Consider the following 20,349-nt stretch of genomic DNA (forward strand, 5'->3'; position numbering starts at 1 on the left):
ACAGAATTACTTGATATGTTTAATTACATGGGAAGCACTGTCAAATTAAAAACAATTTTTGGATCAGGTGCGGTGACTCACGCCTGTAATCCTAGCACTTTGGGAGGCTGAGGCAGGTGGATCACTGGAGGTCAGGAGTTTGAGACCAGCCTGCCGAACATGGTGAAACCCTGTCTCTACTAAAAATACCAAAATTAGTTGGGCATGGTGGCCCGCTCCCATAATCCCAGATGCTCGGGAGGCTGAGGCAGGAGAATCGCTTGAAATCAGTAGCTGCAGGTTGCAGTGAGCTGAGATTGTCCCACTGCACTCCAGCCTGGGTGACAGAGCTAGAGTTCCTTTAAAAAAAAAAAAAAAACCCGCAAGAATTAAATAAAAATGGTATTTGACCTTCAACTTATATTTTAATAAATATGTGATTCATATTTATATCAAAGTCATGAAATTTCAAAAATTTTATATATCTGAGTATATTCAAGTAGTCATAATTATGGTGATTTTGATAAATTATTATAGGCCACAGATATAATCAATTTTTATTTGTTTCTTTATAACCATTTTATTTCCACAGTTAATGGTTTAATTGTGATGTAGTTTCTAAAAATCTCAAAAGTTTGCAAAATCCTAGAGTATTATGTCTCTAAGGAGGTTCATGAAACGTTGGAAAGGGCCCAGACAAATTGAATACAGGTTTCTGGCCATTTTAGGATCATATTGTTTATTCTGCATAAGGATTGTGGGAATTCTAATAAAGAGACTAACTCTTATAAAACTGCTAACCTAGGCAAATCAAAATTATTTGAATATTAGGAAAATACTCTGTGTAATCTAATGTGACAGAGTATTTTAAGATATTATGCTAAAACAGCCAGACTAAATTTTTTAGATATACCATTTCAGTAAACTGTGGTCTGAGTCAAACTACCTATGATAATACCTCAGTTTTCAGTGCTATGCTCCTAAATTGGAGAAACAAACCTGGTATTTAAGAGCACATAAATTTAATGTTAAGTGTGGACTCATTAAGAACCTAGACAGCCAACAGCCACTTGTTCATTCCTGAGTTCTTAAAGCTTCCATTATTAACAGCTCTGCATTCCATTACTCATCACAGAAGAGAGAAAATAATCTAAATTGAATATAAATTAAGTGTGTGTGGTGATTATTCTATAATAAATTACTAAAATAGGTTAATACCAATGTTTTCTCATCAAACATTTAATCCTGAGAAGACAATCAAAACTTCATGTACATTTCTGCTACCTGATGGGCCATTTAATCATGGATACAAGAATTTTATTCAATTATCATTTTAATGCATATTTTCTGGTAATATAAAAGCTTTCTTATGCAAGAAAGCTGATGTTATAACAGTAGCTAAAAGGATATAAGGAAATATATTTTTCTCATGGAAAATTTCTGAAAAGCCTCCAATGATAAAGATACTTATTTCACTAGAAAAGTTGTAAAACTGTTAAATAAGGAATTACAGATACAATAGTATTGTGTAAAGCTAACTAAATTGACTGGATTGCTTTTGTAATTGTAGATTGATGACAATCAGATCCACTGAGAGAGGAAAAAATATGTTGGCCTGGCGGGTGTGGTTGCTCACGCCCACGATCCCAGCACTCTGGGAGGCCGAGGTGCGTGGATCACGAGGTCAGGAGTTCAAGGCCAGCCTGGCCAACATGGCGAAACTCCCGTCTATATTGAAAATACAGAACTTAGATGGGCGTGGTGGTATGCACCTGTAGTCCCAGCTATAAATGGTCTTGAACTCTTCTTTTTTCTTTTTAAAGTTTGGCAATGGCCGGGCACAGTGGCTCATGCCTATAATCCCAGCACTTTGAGAGACCGAGGTGGTTGGATCACCTTAAGAGTTCAAGATCAGCCTGGCCAATATGGTGAAACCCTGTCTGTAATTAAAATACAAAAGTTAACTGGGCGTTGTGGCGGGTGTCTGTAATCCCAGCTACTCAGGAGGCTGAGGCAGGAGAATCTCTTGAACCTGGGAGTCAGAGGTTGCAGTAAGTTGAGATTGTGTCACTGCACTCTAGCCTGGGAGACAGAGCGAGTCTCCATCACAAAGGAAAAAAAAAAAAAAGAATTAGCTTGAGTCTCTCCTGCCTGGCTTATCACTGGGCCATCAGCCCAGGGTCACTGGGAACTCTCACAATCAGCTGGGCATCTTTGAGGCATTTGAGGATGTCCAGAGCAGAATTGTGCCAGGGTAACAAAAGTGGTTAATTCTGCTTCTGTCTCAGTGTAAAAAATTGAGTCATCCTGTATTTGCTCCTCCCTTTACGCAGGAGATGACTTTGGTGGGTACCCAGATGAGAGTTTCTCCAGTTTTCTGGTACTTGGGTGACAAACAACTAGGATATCTGAAGACTCAAACGTATAAACTAATTGCTTTTATTTTATATGACCATTAGAAAAACAGATGAAGTAGTCATGGTTCCTACCATCCAGGAACTTTTAGTCTAGGCTAGCACCTGAATAAAGTGTTGAATTAAGCATCATGTGGTTGATACAATGAACAGATGTGTGCAAAAAACCTTGGGCTTTATTTGGGCCACTTTCTTCATATTGTAGTGACTTCGTATGTCATCAGCTAAGGGGATATTTATGAACAGAAGAGTTGTTATTATTACATGCATTTCTATTTCCTGCTAATAATATATATATATATTCTAATAATTACCCTAGAAAGCCTTAAAACACTTATTTAAATTGCTTATTAGGGCAGTGGCTAAAAAAAATTATACAAACTCTGAGATATAACTTTCTCTCAGGCAAGCTTAGGAAAACAGAACTGGAAATACCCCAGTGGCACAGAGAACAGAATTCTACATAAGGTCCACTCCCTGCCCCAGTTCTGTTCAGATTCACTCTATTTGGGGGTCCTATTTAGATCTGGCCCAACTCTGGAGTCTTGCCTCACAGAAGAGATGAGAGTTTTGGTTGGTGAATCCTGCTGCCTTTCTAAAACTGGTGCTCACAATTTTCTGCACCCCAAAGGAGATAAATGGGAAAAATAAAGTAATATTTTAAGGTCTTCATTTTTAAATTTTCTATTAAATCAGTGCTTACAGAGACATTCCATTTAGCAACTTGTTTTCTATTCCTGCAGATTTAGTAGTTGCTCCACAAGTCACAAAAAAGTAAATATAAACACAATACAAATTTTTCTAAACTGCATTCAACTTTTCTGTATTCCAGTCATCTGTCTACATTTAGCTTTTATTCTATACATTTTTTAAAAAAAAAAAAAAACCAAGAACAGAAACAGAAGGTGAAATACACATGCTGGGCCCTTCACCTAATGCTGGGAATTATTAAACACTTAGTACCAACTCCCAGTGTGTTATGAGGATTAAATCACATAATGTGTTATTTCTAGCGCAGTGTTCTGCAACATACTCTTGAGCACATAGTACCTGCTTAGTAAACATTGCATTAGTCCATGTGTACATGTTGTTTTCCAAATGCAGGCTTATTCAGGCACCGCTACCTTTTGTTGCCTCTGTAAACTTTAAAGAGCCAGCAAAGAATGTGATACTTCAGGATGGAGATTAGTTGTCTTCATTTGTGCCAGAAGTATTTGTGTTGTGACAAGAATGCCAAGTGTAAGGGACTCTGTGCTGTGCCTGCTTCTCTAACTAATGCTAGTAATGAGCCTAGGGGGAGCATCATCAGCATTGACAGGGGACTTATTTAAAACACACATTCATGTACTCTTTGAAAACCTGCAGAATCACATTACATAGAGAGGGACTAAAATTACTGAGTGGTTTATAAGCTCATCAAAGCTTGAGAGGCAATGCTTAGCTAAGTGGTTATAAACCCAGGGTTCTATTCATTTGGTGCAAAAGTTACTACAGTTTTTGCCATTGTAAGTAATGTGGATTACTTAGGTGTGGATACTCAAATTACATTGCCAATTCACAGAAATATCTTTGCTCAAGCCTTTCCACGGGTTCTTTTTATTGTTGGACACATCCATGTTGTTTTAATTAAGTGCCTCATGTGACTCTAAGGTGAGACCAAAATCAAGTATGAGGGGTTGAAGATACACTCATGAGAGTTCAGTTTCAGCTGTTTTCTACAGGGTGATCATAGGGCCTGTTCTGTTTGGGTTTGGTGTGGACTGGGCAGTGTGGCCCATATTTTTATTACTGTAGCAGAGATTGTTGGTATCTGTGGCAGGGAAGGGCACCAAAGACAGGAAAGGAGAAACATATATTTCTATCATCATGGAGCAATTAATTGTTCCTGATTTTTTCATGTTATGAAGGACAGAAGTGGGTGGACTTTTTCAGTGGGTCTTGGTACTTCTGCCTGTGGGTGTGGCAGTAGCAGGTAAACAGGTGGTGCTGACACCTTTAAAGGCATATTCTCAAGATACAGGTGTAATTTGTCCAGAGAATCTCAACTGAAAAGGAATCCGAGTGGCTGGGATCACAGGCACATGCCACCAAGTCCATCTGATTTTGGATTTGTAGTAGAGATGGGGTTTCATCATGTTAGCCAGATTGGTCTTGAACTCCTGGCCACAAGTGATCTGCCTGCCTCAGCCTCCCAAAGTGCTGGGATTACAGGCATAAACCACCATCCCCGGCAGTGCTTTGGGGTTTTAGAGAGAAATTCCTTTAAGGAGAATATTTTCTGGCTGATTGGATCAAGTTTATATCTAATAGAAGTGTTCTTAAGACGCCTTTAGCTTTCTTTTCTCAATATAATCTTTCTCAGACTGAGTGCTAGCTGTTTTTCTCTCCAGTGCTTTGCGTGGCTGTTTCAGGGGTCCTATTAGTATCCCATGGTGTCTGCAAATGAGGTGGGCTGTCACAGGGAGAACTCTTAGACCTATCGCTATGTGACTCATGCTGGAAATCCAGCAGTATTTTTTTCATGTCACCAATATAAACAGAAACTGAGGCTGAAACACTGTTTTCATTTCCATTATTGTGAAGGTGCAGTTCTAACCAGGAGGTCTGCAGGCTCTCCTCCTGCTGCTCAGGCTTCATTCTCCGATGTGACACTCAAGTGCTGCTGTGGCAACTGGGGTTCATGTAAGACGTGAGTTTCCAGCTGTGAGCCCTGTACTGTGGGCTGTACCTCAGTAGCAGATGGTAGGGTTCAAGAAAGGGCACTAGCCATCAGGAGGAGAAGGCAAGCAGGATTGCTATAACCCAGTGCTCAGGGAAGTAGAGAGCCATTGCTTTAAAATGTAAATAGCCAAAAAGACAGCACCCTAATCAACCATTTGTGTAGCAGAGTGAGCCTGCTTTCGGCAGGCACCTGGCTTCAAGTTGCAAAACTACCTTACATCATGAAGATGTGAAAAGTGTATTTTATCACTGAATATAACCAATTAGCATACATGAATGGCCTCTCCAGTTACCAGGTGAATTCAGGATGAACTATGTATGACATGGTGCCGTATATTCTTCCACTCGTGGACTAATTATGGTGACCATCTTTCTTTCTTTGCAAGCTGTTAAACAGATAGACTGTGATGCATGACGCATTCTCAATTAATTGGGTAATAAAACACAATTCTTGAGTCCGCGCCCACGCGCCCACGCGCCCGCGCAGGCTCCCGCCCACCCGTAGGCCCGGGAAGTCTCGCGATACCGTAGCCGACTGCTCTGGCTGCGGGTGGCTCAGGCTGTTGCTGTGGTTGCCTGAGTTGGTACTGCTGCTGCGGAGGCAGCGGCCTCTGTGCTTGTGGAGGTGTCGGCCTCTGGGCGGATGTTGACATTGTGTTGTTGTTATTGCTGATGATAGTGGCAGCGACGGTCCCCACCCCATCTCTGTAGCCGGAGGCGAGACAGCGGACAGCGAACTCCGCGGACTCGGAACCGGCGGCAGCGGCGACTCCCCTCAGCCTCCGCTGCCTCGCCCGCGGGTACCCCAGTGCCAACCCCGGGAGTCAGGCCCCTTTGGGCAGGGGCGCTGGGAGGCTCAGGATGGCGGATTTCGACGAAATCTATGAGGAAGGGGAGGACGAGGAGTGGGCCCTGGAGGAGCAGCTGCTCAAGTACTCGCGGGACCCGGTGGTCGTCCGCGGCTCCAGTCACGTCACCGTATTTGGACTGAGCAACAAATTTGAATCAGAATTCCCTTCTTCGTTAACTGTAAAAGTAGCTCCTGAAGAATTTAAAGCCAGCATCAACAGAGTTAACAGTTGTCTTAAGAAGAACCTTCCCGTTAATGTACGTTGGCTACTTTGTGGCTGCCTTTGTTGCTGCTGCACGTTAGGTTGTAGTATGTGGCCAGTTATTTGCCTCAGTAAAAGGACACGAAGATCGATTGAGAAGTTATTAGACCGGGAAAACAATAGGTTATACCACAAGCTGTGCCTGCATTGGAGACTGAGCAAAAGGAAATGTGAAATGAATAACATGATGGAATATGTTATCCTCATAGAATTTTTACCAAAGACACCGATTTTTCGACCAGATTAGCATTTACTTTAGAGACTTTCCAAGTAGGTTGTCTTTCCAGTGGTGCCTGGCTTGGTGCTCCCCTGGTGGTGACATAACATTGGTTCTACAGAATCGTGTGGTGGTTTGTTGTTTGTTTTTAAATAACCGCATGTTCTAAGTGTGCATTTTTGTCAATCTTTGCAACAGTTATTTCATACAGATGTTTAATACTTAAGCTATTGTGCTTTTTTCTGTTATGTATTCAGATTTTTCAAGGATTACTTTTTTGTATTATCAAAAAAATACATTTGAACTTAGCATAAAAAAACACAATTCTTACTGTTTTGTCATTGTGGTGTTTCTCTGGGGATGGAGAAAATTTTTCTCTTAATTGTATTTTCCAAACACTGTCTAGAATTATCAGACATGATAAAAACATATAAGGTGCCAACCAGAATTTACTGTAGAGGGGACTTTTCCCCCTCAGCCTTCCAGTCAACTCACAAATTTGCTGCAAAGTGCCTGCTTTCCCTTAAATATGCAGACAAAATTGGGTCTCTGCCTGTTAGGTACCTGTAGTTTTCTATAGTCACTTCTAGAGAGACTAGACCAGATTTCTACAAACGTGACAGGGGAGCGATCAACCGTTTTACCTCTTTCAATGACTCTTGTATCTTCAGTCCTGAAACTGATTCGCAGACAGTGGAGCGCAGATACCCAATCAGAGGAACGTGTGCACTGAGTAGACATGTAGATGTGAGAATCTCGTCTTTCCCTTTTCTCCTCTTGCTAAAATGAGATCCACCCACCTCAACCTCCCAAAGTGCAGGGATTACAGGTGTAAGCCACCGTGCCTGGCTTATTTTTCTTTTTTTTAAACAGTGCTAGCAGAGACAGTCCAAGTACAACTTGTTCTCTATTTCTGCAGATCCAGTAGTTGTTCCACAAGTCACAAAAAGTAAATATAAACACAATACAAATTCTGCTAAACTATATAAACTCTTTCTATATCCCTTTTACCTGTCTTTATTTAGGTTTTATTCTATACTTTTTAAAAAAATATCAATGACAGATAATCAGAAGGAGACATAAAAATGCTAGGCCCCCTGTCTAAAATCTGGGAATTATTAAAGACAGTACCAGCTCCCAGGGTGTTATGAGGATTAAATCAAACAGTACGTTATACCCGACACAGTGCTCTGTAACATACTCTTGAGCCCATAGTACCTCCTTAATAAACATTGCATGTGCACATGTTGGTTTCCAAATGTAAACTTATTCAAACATTGCTGCCTTCTGTTTGTTCTGTAAAATTTAAGGAACCAGCAAAGAATAAGGAAATTGGTTGTCTTCATTTGTCCTAGAAGTATGTGTGTTGTGACAAGGGTGCTGAGTGTAAGGGACTCTTTGCTGTGCCTGCTTTCTCTAACTACTGCTAATGATGAGCCCAGGGGAAGCAACACTAGCATTAACTGGGAACTTGTGTAAAATACTCAGGGACGCTTTCCAAACCTGCAGGATTATATCGCACAGAGTGGGGCCAAAATTACCAATTGATTTTTAAGCTTATTAAAGCTTAAGGGGCAATGCTTGGCTAAATGGTTATCAGCCCATGTTTCTAGTTAGGATGACATGGCTAATTTGCTGAAATTTCTTTACTCATGCTTTTTTTTCTTTTTTTTTTTTTAACTACAGGTTCTATTTATAATTCTGAGTAGAAGCATTCATGTTGCTTAAATGAACTGCCTCATGTGACTCTTAGGTGAGGCCAGAATCAAGTATGAGAGGTTCAAGATACATTTATGAGAGTTAAGTTCCACCTTTGAACTAAAAGGTGGTCACAGGGCCTGTTCTGTTTGGGTTTGGTAGTGACAGGAAAGTGTGGCTCATATTTTCATTACTGTAGCAGAAATTGATGAAGTCTGTTAAAAGGGAGGTCACCTGAGGACAGGAAAGAAGAAGCTTTTACTTTTATTTCCATGGAACAGCTCATCATTCCTGAGTCTTTTTTTTTTTAATATAAAAAACAGAAATGGGTGGACTTTTTTTGCAGCTCTTGGTCCTTCTGCCTGTGGGTGTGGTGGTAGCAGGTAAACATGTAGTGCTGACACTTTTAAGGCATATTCTCCAGATCCAGATGTAATTTGTCCAGAGAATCTCATCTGAAGTGAATTTCCAGAGAAGGAGGAGAAAGGAAAAAAATGACTTTTTTTTCAGCTAAACATGTCTCGTATAAACAGCTATGTCCCCTCTGCCTCCTGGAATGCCATGCATTCAGTACTTGCAAACCTTAATCTCTCTACGTGTTTTTTCTCCCTAATAAGTTTGTTTTAGGTATGTTTTAAATTTTTTATGATAGTCAAGGTCTCTGAAAAATATTTATTTCCTATATACCATAGCTTTCTCTACATTCTCTACATCATGGCTTCTTATATGCCATGCAAAATTCTCACCAGGAATTTATGGTCTGCAGTATTAAAAATGTTCCCCTTGTGGTGCTGAACATGGGAAGGTGTGGATACTCAAGATTCCTATTGGGAAAAGCTGGAGTCCTTAGTAAACATGAAGAACATCTAATGTTGAGATTCCATCTGTGTTCTCCATTAGCTCTATGCAGAACACTGTTTAGAAAATGCTGATTTAAACAAGATGGCATTTATTACACAAAAACTTCTAAAAACTGTATCAGGAGATACTTGCTATTAGGGTGTTAAAGACAGACTATTTAAAATTGCTACTAAAAATGACAAATTATAGAGGTAACTTCTAACTCAACATATCTTTTCCACCTGAAAAATATACATAACTGATTCTGTATGATGCAAACAGAGCACTGAAAAGTGTACACATTTGTGTTGATGCCCTTAATTTTATACTTTATCATCCAGAAAAGTATTATAGATACACTGGTGGTGTGGATCTTATGCCATTCTCTTTTCTCAGGATTAGAGAATGCATTAGGAAATATTTCTGTGTAAATAAATATTTTATTGGATAATTTCAGTCACTCCTGTAAGTCAGAACCAGTTCTTTTTAACTCTCTCATTTTGCCTTTAGTCAAGTTATAAATTCTGCTGGCTACCTGGTGTGTGTGTGTGTGTGTGTGTGTCTCTATGTGTGTGTGTTTGTGTTTTTCAGGGACTGTTGACATTTACAGATGTGGCCATAGAATTCTCTCTGATGGAGTGGCAATTCTTGGACACTGCACAGTGGAATTTATATAGGAAGATGATGTTAGAGAACTACAGGAATCTGGTCTTCCTGGGTGAGGATAACTTCAACACACAATTCCAAACATACCATAATGGTTTCATTTCTCTTTTTTGTAGAGTATGTTTTGGTAATTTATGCTTTGCATAAATGAGTTTCAGATCCGTGTTTTTAAGAGAATCTTGGGGATTTGTCCATGTATAAAATAACTTCTTCAGGGTGTTTCATCTTGACCTGAACTTTCCACATTCCTCAGCTGATCTGTGTCCTTTACTCTAGATTAGCAGTAATTTCATTAATTTTGTGACATAAAATATTGTTGCCCGTACCTTAAAATCTAATTGCCAACACCAAGTTTTAACTCAGTATTACTGGGTAGTGAAATTAATAACCTACAAATTTAAAATATTTAAAATTATCTGTTAGAAATCAGTATTTTATGATTACTTTATGAAAATATTTTATTACACCCTCTTTACTGAACACATAACTAGGTTGGTAATTGGAGAATATGAGCAAAATTTACTTTATTTATTTGTAATGAAACAGGTATTACTGTCTCTAAGCCAGACCTGATCACCTGTCTGGAGCAAGAAAAAGAGCCCTGGAATATGAAGAGACATGAGATGGTGGATGAGCCCCCAGGTAGGTGAGAGTGAAGGTGAATACAACGGATGACACAGATGAGAGATCTAAAAATGAAGGAGAAAGCCACTTGTTAAAATGTGAGTTGGAAAGCTATGTTTTATAGGAAATAGTTTCTGGGAAGCCTGAGGGTTTTTTTTTTTTGTTTGTTTGTTTGTTTTGTTTTGTTTTTCTCTCACATTTGGACATCTTCTCTTTTATGCTTTTAAATTTTCTAAGGATTCTACTTTCTTTCTGGTGATCTTCTTTCAAGTTTTCAGTGAGAGCCACCATCCTCTTCATGGCATATAAAAAACTGTACAGTCTGACTACTTTTACATGCTTTTTGGGAACACACAAATCTGCATAATTTTAAGAAACTCTGTGATAAACAATTTTTTAAGTTTTTGCATCATGTGTGAAATGTGAGTAGTAGTTTCTCTTCTATTGTTTTTTTTGTTCATTTTTTTGCACATTTTATCTTGCTTATATTACTATAGTCTTCAAATATCGTTTGAAGTTAAAAAGTATGATGCCCCTCTGCTTTGTTCTATATTTTTAAGATTGCTTTGACTATTCAAAGTTTATTGTAGTTTCATGGAAATTCTAAAATTGTATTTTCCATTACTTAAAAATTTGCCACTGAAATTTTGTTAGAGAGTTTATTGAATCTATAGATCACTTTGGGTAACATGGTACTTTAACAGTATTTATTCTTTAAATGCATAGACATGAAATTTTTTTTTTTTTTTGAGACGGACTCTCACTCTGTTGCCCAGGCTGGAGTGCAGTGGTGCGATCTCGGCTCACTGCAAGCTCCACCTCCTGGGTTCACACCATTCTTCTGCCTCAGGCTCTGGAGTAGCTGGGACTATAGGCACCTGCTACCATGCCCCTGCTAATTTTTTTGTATTTTTAGTAGAGACAGAGTTTCACCTGTTAGCCAGGATGGTCGCAATCTTCTGACCTTGTGATCTGCCTGTCTCGGCCTCCCAAAGTGCTGGGATTACAGATGTGAGCCACCGCACCCGGCCATAGACATGAAATATTTTAAAATGTATTTATGCCTTTTCTAATTTCTATTACCGATATATCATTGTAAAGATTTTTTACCTCCTTTGTTAAATTTGTTCTCGAAATTTATCATTTTAATGCTGTTGTAAATAAGATTGTTTTCTTCCTGTATTTTATCACAGAGCTTGTCTTAAGTGTATGGAACCCTAACTTGTATGTTAATTTTATATTTTCCTAATTTGCTGATTGTATTTAGTAGTTTAGACAGGGTTTAATGTACTGTTTATGGTTTCATATATATAAGATCATATGATCTACAACCAGCGACTTTTTACTTGTTTTCCATTTTAGTGACTTTTTTATTTTTCGACTAATTCTTCTGCCACATACTTTTAATGCTATATTAAAAGAGAAGCATTGACAATAGGCACAATATAGTTTTGCACTGGTGTATGTAAATTTGAAGGAAGAAATACCTCTTCAAGTTTTTTAAACTGCTTTCAGTAGGTAAAGATCATCTTCTGTTGGGCCCCCAGGGTGATGGGATGCCCTTTGGGTTTGTAGTGGAGAGGGGTTATAGCTTGGTCACCAGGCTGCTGGGTCCGCACTAGGGTCCACCTTTAGTTGGCTTGTCACAAGAGGATTTGGTAGTTGTAATTCACATTTTATATGTTGGATAGATTGAATTTCTCTTGGTACTTTGCTCTGTAGGGCAGACACTAGTGCAGGTTTCTGCAGTCAAGTCTGCATATGGTGGGCCTTATGTCAAAATGTGGATGAGTACAGCTTTCACTGAGCACCAGGAAGAATTTTTCCAGGTCACTGTGTGGGTTCTTAGGTAGGCAGAACTGTCCATTAACTGTGGCTCAGGGAGCTGAAACTGGGTCATTGAACTGCTTCAGGGACCTTGGGAAAGGCCAAGGTCTGCAGGCCTGCCTGCATGGCTATAGATGAATGTCTTCCTCCAGGCCTCTGGAAGGGCAGGACGTCTCTCAGATTGTGGCTGGAACGAGTTTGAGATGGTTACACAGTAAGTTCAGAATTTTCTGTTGTGCCAAGCTAGATAGGCCACTTCCTAGTCTGTACTTAAGAACAAGGATCCTGTAGTTTGCCACCTAAATGAGGGCCTGCCTTCTGAAAAGAAGACTTTTCAATCTTGGGCTTTATCAGATCTTCACAACCCCCTCTCTGGATCTCAAAGCTCTCTTAAAGGCACTTATTTTTGAGACGGAGTCTTGCTACATAATCCAGGTTGGTCTTGAAATCCTGACCTGAGGCAATTTTCTAACCTGAATGTACCATGTAGCTGTCATTATAGGTTGGAGCCATGAGGCCTGGCTCTCTCATGAAGATATTTTTGTCAGAGATGGCTGACAAATTGTCTTGCTGTGCAGGGAGTAAGAAAATAGGGTACCTTTTCTTCTTCCGTCGTACTTATTTCACTCTCTTTATATATTTTTATTCTTTATTTTCTATTACAAATTTGTAATTTTAGATTCGGAGATTTAGAACAATATTCTAGAATTTACATGTTATGCCTGAAGTAAATTAGATAATTAGTAGACACTCCGTATTTACTAAAACAGTTACTTATACATTTAAGTTAGCTGTAGGCAAAAAAGAATTATAGGATTTGTACCCACTTTTTCAGCCTGTATCTAAATAATCACATAATTTTTTCCCGTATATTTGTTTTATATATCATAGGCTCTAACCATATTCGGCTTACATTTAGTGATGTAAGGCTATTTTTTGCTTCTAAAGTTGGATTACAGCAGTTTTATTTTGTGTAAGAATAGCATATATTTAAAACATAAAACTTATTTCTAGTTTTTAAAAAATGTTTAGTTTCTCATGAGAATCTTTTATTTATGACTATACTGCAATTTCTCTGAAATTTAACAGACATATAGTGTATTTCAATGATTTAAAATACCTGCCCTCCGTGAGTACACAGTTAGTCAAATATTGTCGTTATCTAGACAAATCCTTTCTTAATATTACATCAATATCACAAACCACAATTTATGAATAAACATTTCTCTTATTATTGTTTTCCAGTCTATGTTGGTGTTTTATAGTGTTGGTTTATTAACATCAGTTTATTGTGGGTTTTGATTTTACTTATGTACTATAATATTAGACAATTTGCAATTCTATTTGTACACTTTAAGTCAATGGGCTTAATTATAAATCGGCCATAGGTCTATCACAATCAGATTATATACATGTGTGTGCATCTATAAATATAACCCTAATTTTTGTTATGGTTTATCTTCTATACATTCTCTGTTAGCTGAATGGTTGTTTTTTCTTGTCTAAGTAAATAGTCAATGAAACAGTCTTATTTTCACTATGTGTTTAACAATGAATATATATTTCCTTTGTGTGAGAGGGACACTTTTGTGATTTGAAGGTAATTTTTGAAAACAATTATAATTCTGTATTTTTTTGGTTTTTCTTTGAAAAACATTGTTGTTAAAACATAAAATTTACCATCTTAAATCTATTGAAGTGTACATTTCAGGGCCAGGCATGGTGGTGGCTCACATTTGTCATCCCAGGATTTTAGGAGGGGAAGACAGAAGAATCACTTGAGCCCAAAAGTTTGAGAGCAGCCTAGAAAACATATGGAGATTCTCTCTCTACAAAAAAAAAAAAAAATATAAAAATAGCCAGGCATGGTGGTGTGCACCTGTACTCTCAGCTCTTTTGGAGATTGGTGGTGGAGGATTACTCGAGCCTGGGAGCTTGAGGCTACAGTGTGCCGTAATTTTACCACTGCACTCAAGCTTGGGTGACAGAGTGAGACCCTGTCTCAAAAAAAGAAGCTGTACATTTCAGGATTGTTTAGTATATTCATATTATATAAAAGAGTTCTATAAATTTTTCATTTTATGAAACTAAAACTCAATACCCATTAATTAACAACTGCCCATTTTACCCTCCCCCCCAGCCCTTGACAAACACCCTTCCATGTTTTGTTTCTATGAGTGTGACTAATTAAGATATCTCATATAAGTGGAATCATATAGTATTCATCATTTAGTTACTGTCTTATTTCAGGTAACATAATATTTTCATAGTTTATCTGAAAATATGACAAGATTTACTTAAGGCTGAGTAATATTCTATTTTGTGTGTACGTGTGTGTGTGTGTGTGTGTGTGTATAACATGGTTTTTGATGTGTTTATAAGTCAAGGACTATCTAAGTTGCTTCAGCCTTTTAACTTTTGTGAGTACTGATACAATAAACATAGATGTTCAAATGTGTCTTTCAGGTCCTGTGTTGCATATTTTAGATATAAATTCATAAATGAGATTGCTGTATTTGATGATACTTTTATTTTAATTACTTGAGGAACATTTATACATTTTAAAATAATGGCTGCATCCTTGTTTTCCACCCACAATCAACATGACTGTCATTTTTATTGCATCATCTACAGATTTGGTATTTCTAAAAATTTGATAGTTGCCATTCTATTAAGTATAAGGTGATTTTGTTTTTCAATGTAATTTTTATTCATTTCTTTACAAATGGTAATTCTGCATGTTTTTTCAAAGGGTTTTCCCATTTGTGTAACTTTTTTGATAAAAATTTAGTTCAATTATTTATTTCTAAATCAAGTTATTCAACTTCATTGTTCAAAGAGTTATATATTTTTAATATGAACTCCTATCATATGTGATTTGCAAATATTTTCACCCACTTTCTGAAAGGCATTGTCACTCTACTGAATGTTTTCATTGACATGCAGAAGTTTTGGAGTATAGTGTAGTTAAAGTTTTCTTTTTTTCTTTGTTGCTCATCCATTTAATGTTGTATCTAAGAAAATCGTGCCAAGACCAATGTCATGTCTTCTCCCGATGTTTTTTTCTAAGAGATTTGTTAGTTTTTTAATATGTAAGTATTTTATTTAAAATACTTTTCATATATGGTTCAAGGAAATGATCTAATTTTATTTTATCAGTGTTGATATCTAGTTTTCAACATTATGTTTTGAAGAGATTATCTTCTCTCTATTGTGTGCTCATGGCAACTTTGTGGAAAATCATTTGATTATATACAGAAAGGTTGATTTCTGGGCTCTCTATTATATTCTTTCGCCTGTTTATCTGTGTGTCAGTACCACATTGTTTGTGTTATTTAGCTTTTAATATGTTTGAAATCAGGAAATATAGTGCCTCCTTGTTTTTTAATGGGTGTTTGGCTATAGTTTATCATTAAATTAAAAAATTTTAAACAATATGTTTGTAAAAAATTGTGCTCTTCAGATTTTTATAGAGATTATAATAAATCTGTTCACCACTCTAGGTTGTATTGACATCTTCGAAAGATTAAATTTTTTTTTTTTTTTTTTTTTGAGGCAGAGTTTCACTCTTGTTGCCCAGGCTGGAGTGCAATGGCACGATCTCAGCTCACCACAACCTCCGCCTCCCAGGTTCAAGCAATTCTCCTGCCTCAGCCTCCCTAGTAGCTGGGATTATAGGCATGTGCCACCAGGCCCAGCTAATTTTGTATTTGTAGTAGAGACGGGGTTTCTCCATGTTGGTCAGGCTGGTCTCGAACTCCCGACCTCAGGTGACCCACCCGCTCGGCCTCCCAAAGTGCTGGGATTACAGGCGTGAGCCACTGTGCCCGGCCTAGGATTAAATTTTTTTACCCTTAAGCCAAGAATATGTTAAAGAGTTTGTTTCATTTTCAAATATATTTGGGTTTGCCAGTTTTACTTTTGCTCTTAATTTCTTGTGTTATTCAATTCTGGTCAGAAAACATGTATGATTTTGGTCTTCTTAAATGTATGTCTCATTGTTGTTTGAGGCAGGATCTTACTCTGTCACTCAGGCTGTAGTGCAGTGGAATAATTTTGGCTCACTGCAACCATAACCTCCCAGGTTCAAGTGATCCTTTCACCTCAATCTCTCAAGAAGCTAACACTACAGATATGCATTACTCTGCCTCACTAACTTTTTGATTATTTAAAAGGACAGGGTTTCACTGTGTTGCCCAGGCTGGTCTCAAATTTCTGGCTCCACATGTTTCTCCCATCTCGGTCTTCCAAAATGTTGAGATTATAGGCATGAGCCACTGCACCCAGCTGGTGTTCTCAGATTTAATAAGACTTGGTATGTGTACTAACAGAATATACCAGGCACATATAAGAATATTGTGTATTTTCTTGCTTTTGATTAAAATGGTTTGTATATACCTATTAAACCTAATTGGTCTGCAATATTGTTTGGATTTCCATGTTCTCCAAACCTTATGCTACAGTGTAATCCTCATTGTTTAATGTGGAACCTGGCGGGAGGTGTTTGTGTCATGGGGGCAAATTCCTCATGAATGGCTTGTCACTATCTTGTTAATCAAAGTGTTTATACTCTGTTAATTCAAAGATCGGCTCATTAAAAGAACCTGGCTTCTTTACCGCACACTTGCTCTTTCTCTTATCATCTGATATGCCCTGTTATTTTTTGCCTTTCGCCTAATTGTAAGCTTCCTGAGATTCTCACCAGAAGCAGATGCTGGCACACACTTTTTCTACAGTCTGCCAAACTGTGAGCCAAAAAAACCATTTTGCTTGATGAATTATCTACTCTCAGGTATTCCTCTCTGCAAAACAATTGAAGTTGGCAATTTACTTCTAAAGACATTATGTTATATTGGGGAGCAGAAAAAGCTGTGTTGGGTAAATATAACAGACGTTTCTTTTTCTTCTATGAGGCTGTTTATATTGTGCTCACTTGGGGCACTGAACACACTTATTCATCAATTTTCCACAAAAGCGTTTTGGTCAGTATCTTTTTGTTAAATTTATATGTCTAGGAAGAAATTATCATCTGTGGTATTGTGCTATGCCATCTTGCTGATGTAGTTTATGTAATTGTATAGATTAGACTTGGAAAGTATATTCATTTGAGTCTAGCAATTAAAGTAATGTGTTATTTTTATTTCTTTCACTAATGTGTTCTCATTTCACCCAAGACTTTTTGCCAGAGAAGAACATAAAAGATTCTTTCCAAAAAGGAACACTGAGAAGATACGAAAAATGTAGAGATAAGGAATTTCTTTAAAAGAAGGCTATAAAAGTGTGGATGAGTGTAAGGTGCACAAAGAAAGTTACAATGAACTTAAGCAATGTTTGCCAACTACCCAGAGCAAAATGTTTCAATTTGATAAATATGTGAAAGTCTTTGATAATTTTTCACATTTAAATGCACATAAGAAATACTGATAAGAAACCTTTCAAATGTAAAGAATGTGGCAAATCATTTTGCATGCTGTTACACCTACCTCAAAAGAATTCATGCTACAGTGAATTTTTACAAATGTGAAGAATGTGGAAAAGCCTATAACAGATCCTCAACCTTTACTATGCATAAAAGAATTCATACTGGAGAGAAACCTTACAAATGTGAAGAATGTGGCAAAGCTTTTAACCAGTCTACAAACCTTACTAGACATAAGAGAATTCATACTGGAGAGAAACCCAACAGATGTGAAGAATGTGGCAAAGCCTTTAATCATCCCTCAAACCTTCCTGCACATAAGAAAATTCATACTCGAGCTGGGCGCGGTGGCTCAAACCTGTAATCCCAGCACTTTGGGAGGCCGAGACGGGTGGATCACAAGGTCAGGAGATCAAGACCATCAGGGCTAACACGGTGAAACCCCGTCTCTACTAAAAAATACAAAAAACTAGCCGGGTGAAGTGGCAGACGGCTGTAGTCCCAGCTACTCGGGAGGATGAGGCAGGAGAATGGCCTAAACCCGGGAGGCGGAGCTTGCAGTGAGCTGAGATCCGGCCACTGCACTCCAGCCTGGGTGACAGAGGGACACTCCATCTCAAAAAAAAAAAAAAAAAAAAAATTCATACTCAAGAGAAACCTGACAAATGTGAAGAATGTGGCAAAGCTTTTACCAATCTTCAATACTTGCTAAACATAAGAATTCATACTGGAGAGAAACCCTACAAATATAAAGAATGTGACAAAGCTTTTAATTGATCCTCAAACCTTAGTACACATAAGATAATTCATACTGGTGAGAAACCCTACAAACGTAAAGAATGTGGCAAAGCTTTTAACCAATTCTCAAAACTTGCTAAACATAAGAAAATTCATACTGGAGAGAAACCCTACAAATGTGAAGACTATTGCAAAGCTTTTACAGACTCTGCAACCCTTACTAGACATAAGAGAATTCATACTGGAGAAAAAAATCATACAAATGTGAAGACTGTGGCAAAGCTTTTACATACTGTACAACGCTTACAAGACATAAGATAATTCATACTGGAGAAAAAATATATAAATGTGAAGACTGTGGCAAAGCTTTTAACAAATCCTCAGTGCTTACTACACACAAGAGAATTCACACTGGATAGAAACCATACAAATGTGAAGAATGTGGCAAAACTTTTACAGACTCTGCAACCCTTACTAGACATAAGAGAATTCATACTGGAGAAAAACCACACAGATGTGAAGAGTGTGGCAAAGCTTTTACAGATTCTGCAACCCTTCCTAGACATAGGAGAATTCATACTGGAGAAACAACATACAAATGTGAAGACTGGCAAAGCTTTTATCAAATCCTCAACACTTACTGCACATAAGAGAATTCATACTGGAGAGAAACTGTACAAATATGAAGAATGTGGCAAAGCTTTTAACCATTCCTCACACCTTACTACACGTAAGAGAATTCATACTGGAGAGAAACTGTGCAAATATGAAGCATGTGGCAAAGTTTTTAGCTGATCTTCATCACTTACTAAACATAACAATTAATACTGGGGAGCAACCTTACAAATATGAAGAATGTGACAAAGTTTTAACTGATCTGCAAGCCTTATTAAGCACAAGAAAATTCATACCAGGGAGAATCTCTATAAAAGCAGAGAGTGACAATGATTTTGACAACACCTCAAACCTTTTCTAAATGTAAAAAAATTATACTGGTGACAAATCCTAGAAATGTGAAGAATGTGACAAAACCTTTAAAAGATTGTCTCACTTATTTTTAGGTAAGATAATTTTTACTGGAGAAAACACCTACAAGGGTGAACAATATTGTGAAACTTCTAATTAATAGTCATATCTTATTGCACAGGAGAGCATTTATACTTGAGAAAAATTATACAAATACAGTGAAATAACCATTAATATCTGCTCACATCTTACTCAATGTTAGAGAGTTGGTAAATAATAAAAGCATTATAAATGCAATTGCTGAAAAAAAAAAAAGCCTCTAAAGCAAAGAAGAGGCTGGGCGCAGTGGCTCATGCCTGTAATCCCAGCACTTTGGGAGGCTGAGGTAGGTGGATCATGGAGTCAGTATTTTGAGACCAACATGGCCATAGAAACCCCATCTCTACTAATAATACAAAAATTAGCCAGGCATGGTGGTACACACCTGTAATCCCAGCTACTAAAGAGGCTAAAGCAGGATAATTCCTTGAACCTGGGAGGTGAAGGTTGCAGTGAGCCAAGATCACACCACTACACTCCAGCTTCAGTGACAGAGCAAGACTCCATCTCAGAAATAAAGTGAAGAAGAGTATTTATTTTGAAGACAAAGATTACAAATATAAAGAGGATTGTAGTACCCTTGTATCACAGATTTTATTGTACATATTTTGTACTAGAAAAAAACCCTGAAGCAGTTTCTCCAACTTTGCTCAACATCAAGGCATTTATATTGGGACAGAAATCTTGCAAATGTAATAAATTTGGAGAAAAATTGTTTTAATAACTATTTCTTAGAAAACACTAGAGGTTTCATACAAAAATATATTTTTGCAGATGTAGTTAATAGGAAACAATGTTTAATCCAAAATGAAGTCAATGTAAATATCAGAGAATTCACAGTAGAAATACCTAAGGCACTGAAGCTATAGACATTACACTAAATCAGAGTGCTAAGTATGGAAAATAAGCCAGAACTAAAGTTGGTAAATAAATTATTTGTATGTCACTTTAAAAGCAGTGAGAATATTTTAAATGTTGTAATTACATTACAAGTATACTTTGGTCCTTAAAATTAGATATTTTAAACAC

The 20,349-nt window shown here is 37.5% G+C and overlaps 2 pseudogenes across 1 annotated transcript; both read left to right on the top strand.

Annotated features, from left to right (window-relative positions):
* Nucleotides 1–5,904: 5,904 nt before the first annotated feature.
* LOC115892229 lies at nucleotides 5,905–6,566 on the top strand (annotated as a pseudogene). The gene has a single exon (XR_004052118.1). The product of XR_004052118.1 is annotated as a cysteine-rich hydrophobic domain-containing protein 2 pseudogene (transcript).
* Nucleotides 6,567–8,657: 2,091 nt separating this feature from the next.
* LOC115900741 lies at nucleotides 8,658–19,080 on the top strand (annotated as a pseudogene).
* Nucleotides 19,081–20,349: the final 1,269 nt, after the last annotated feature.

This window comes from Rhinopithecus roxellana, chromosome 12, assembly GCF_007565055.1.
Source record: "Rhinopithecus roxellana isolate Shanxi Qingling chromosome 12, ASM756505v1, whole genome shotgun sequence".
Classification (NCBI taxonomy): domain Eukaryota; kingdom Metazoa; phylum Chordata; class Mammalia; order Primates; family Cercopithecidae; genus Rhinopithecus; species Rhinopithecus roxellana.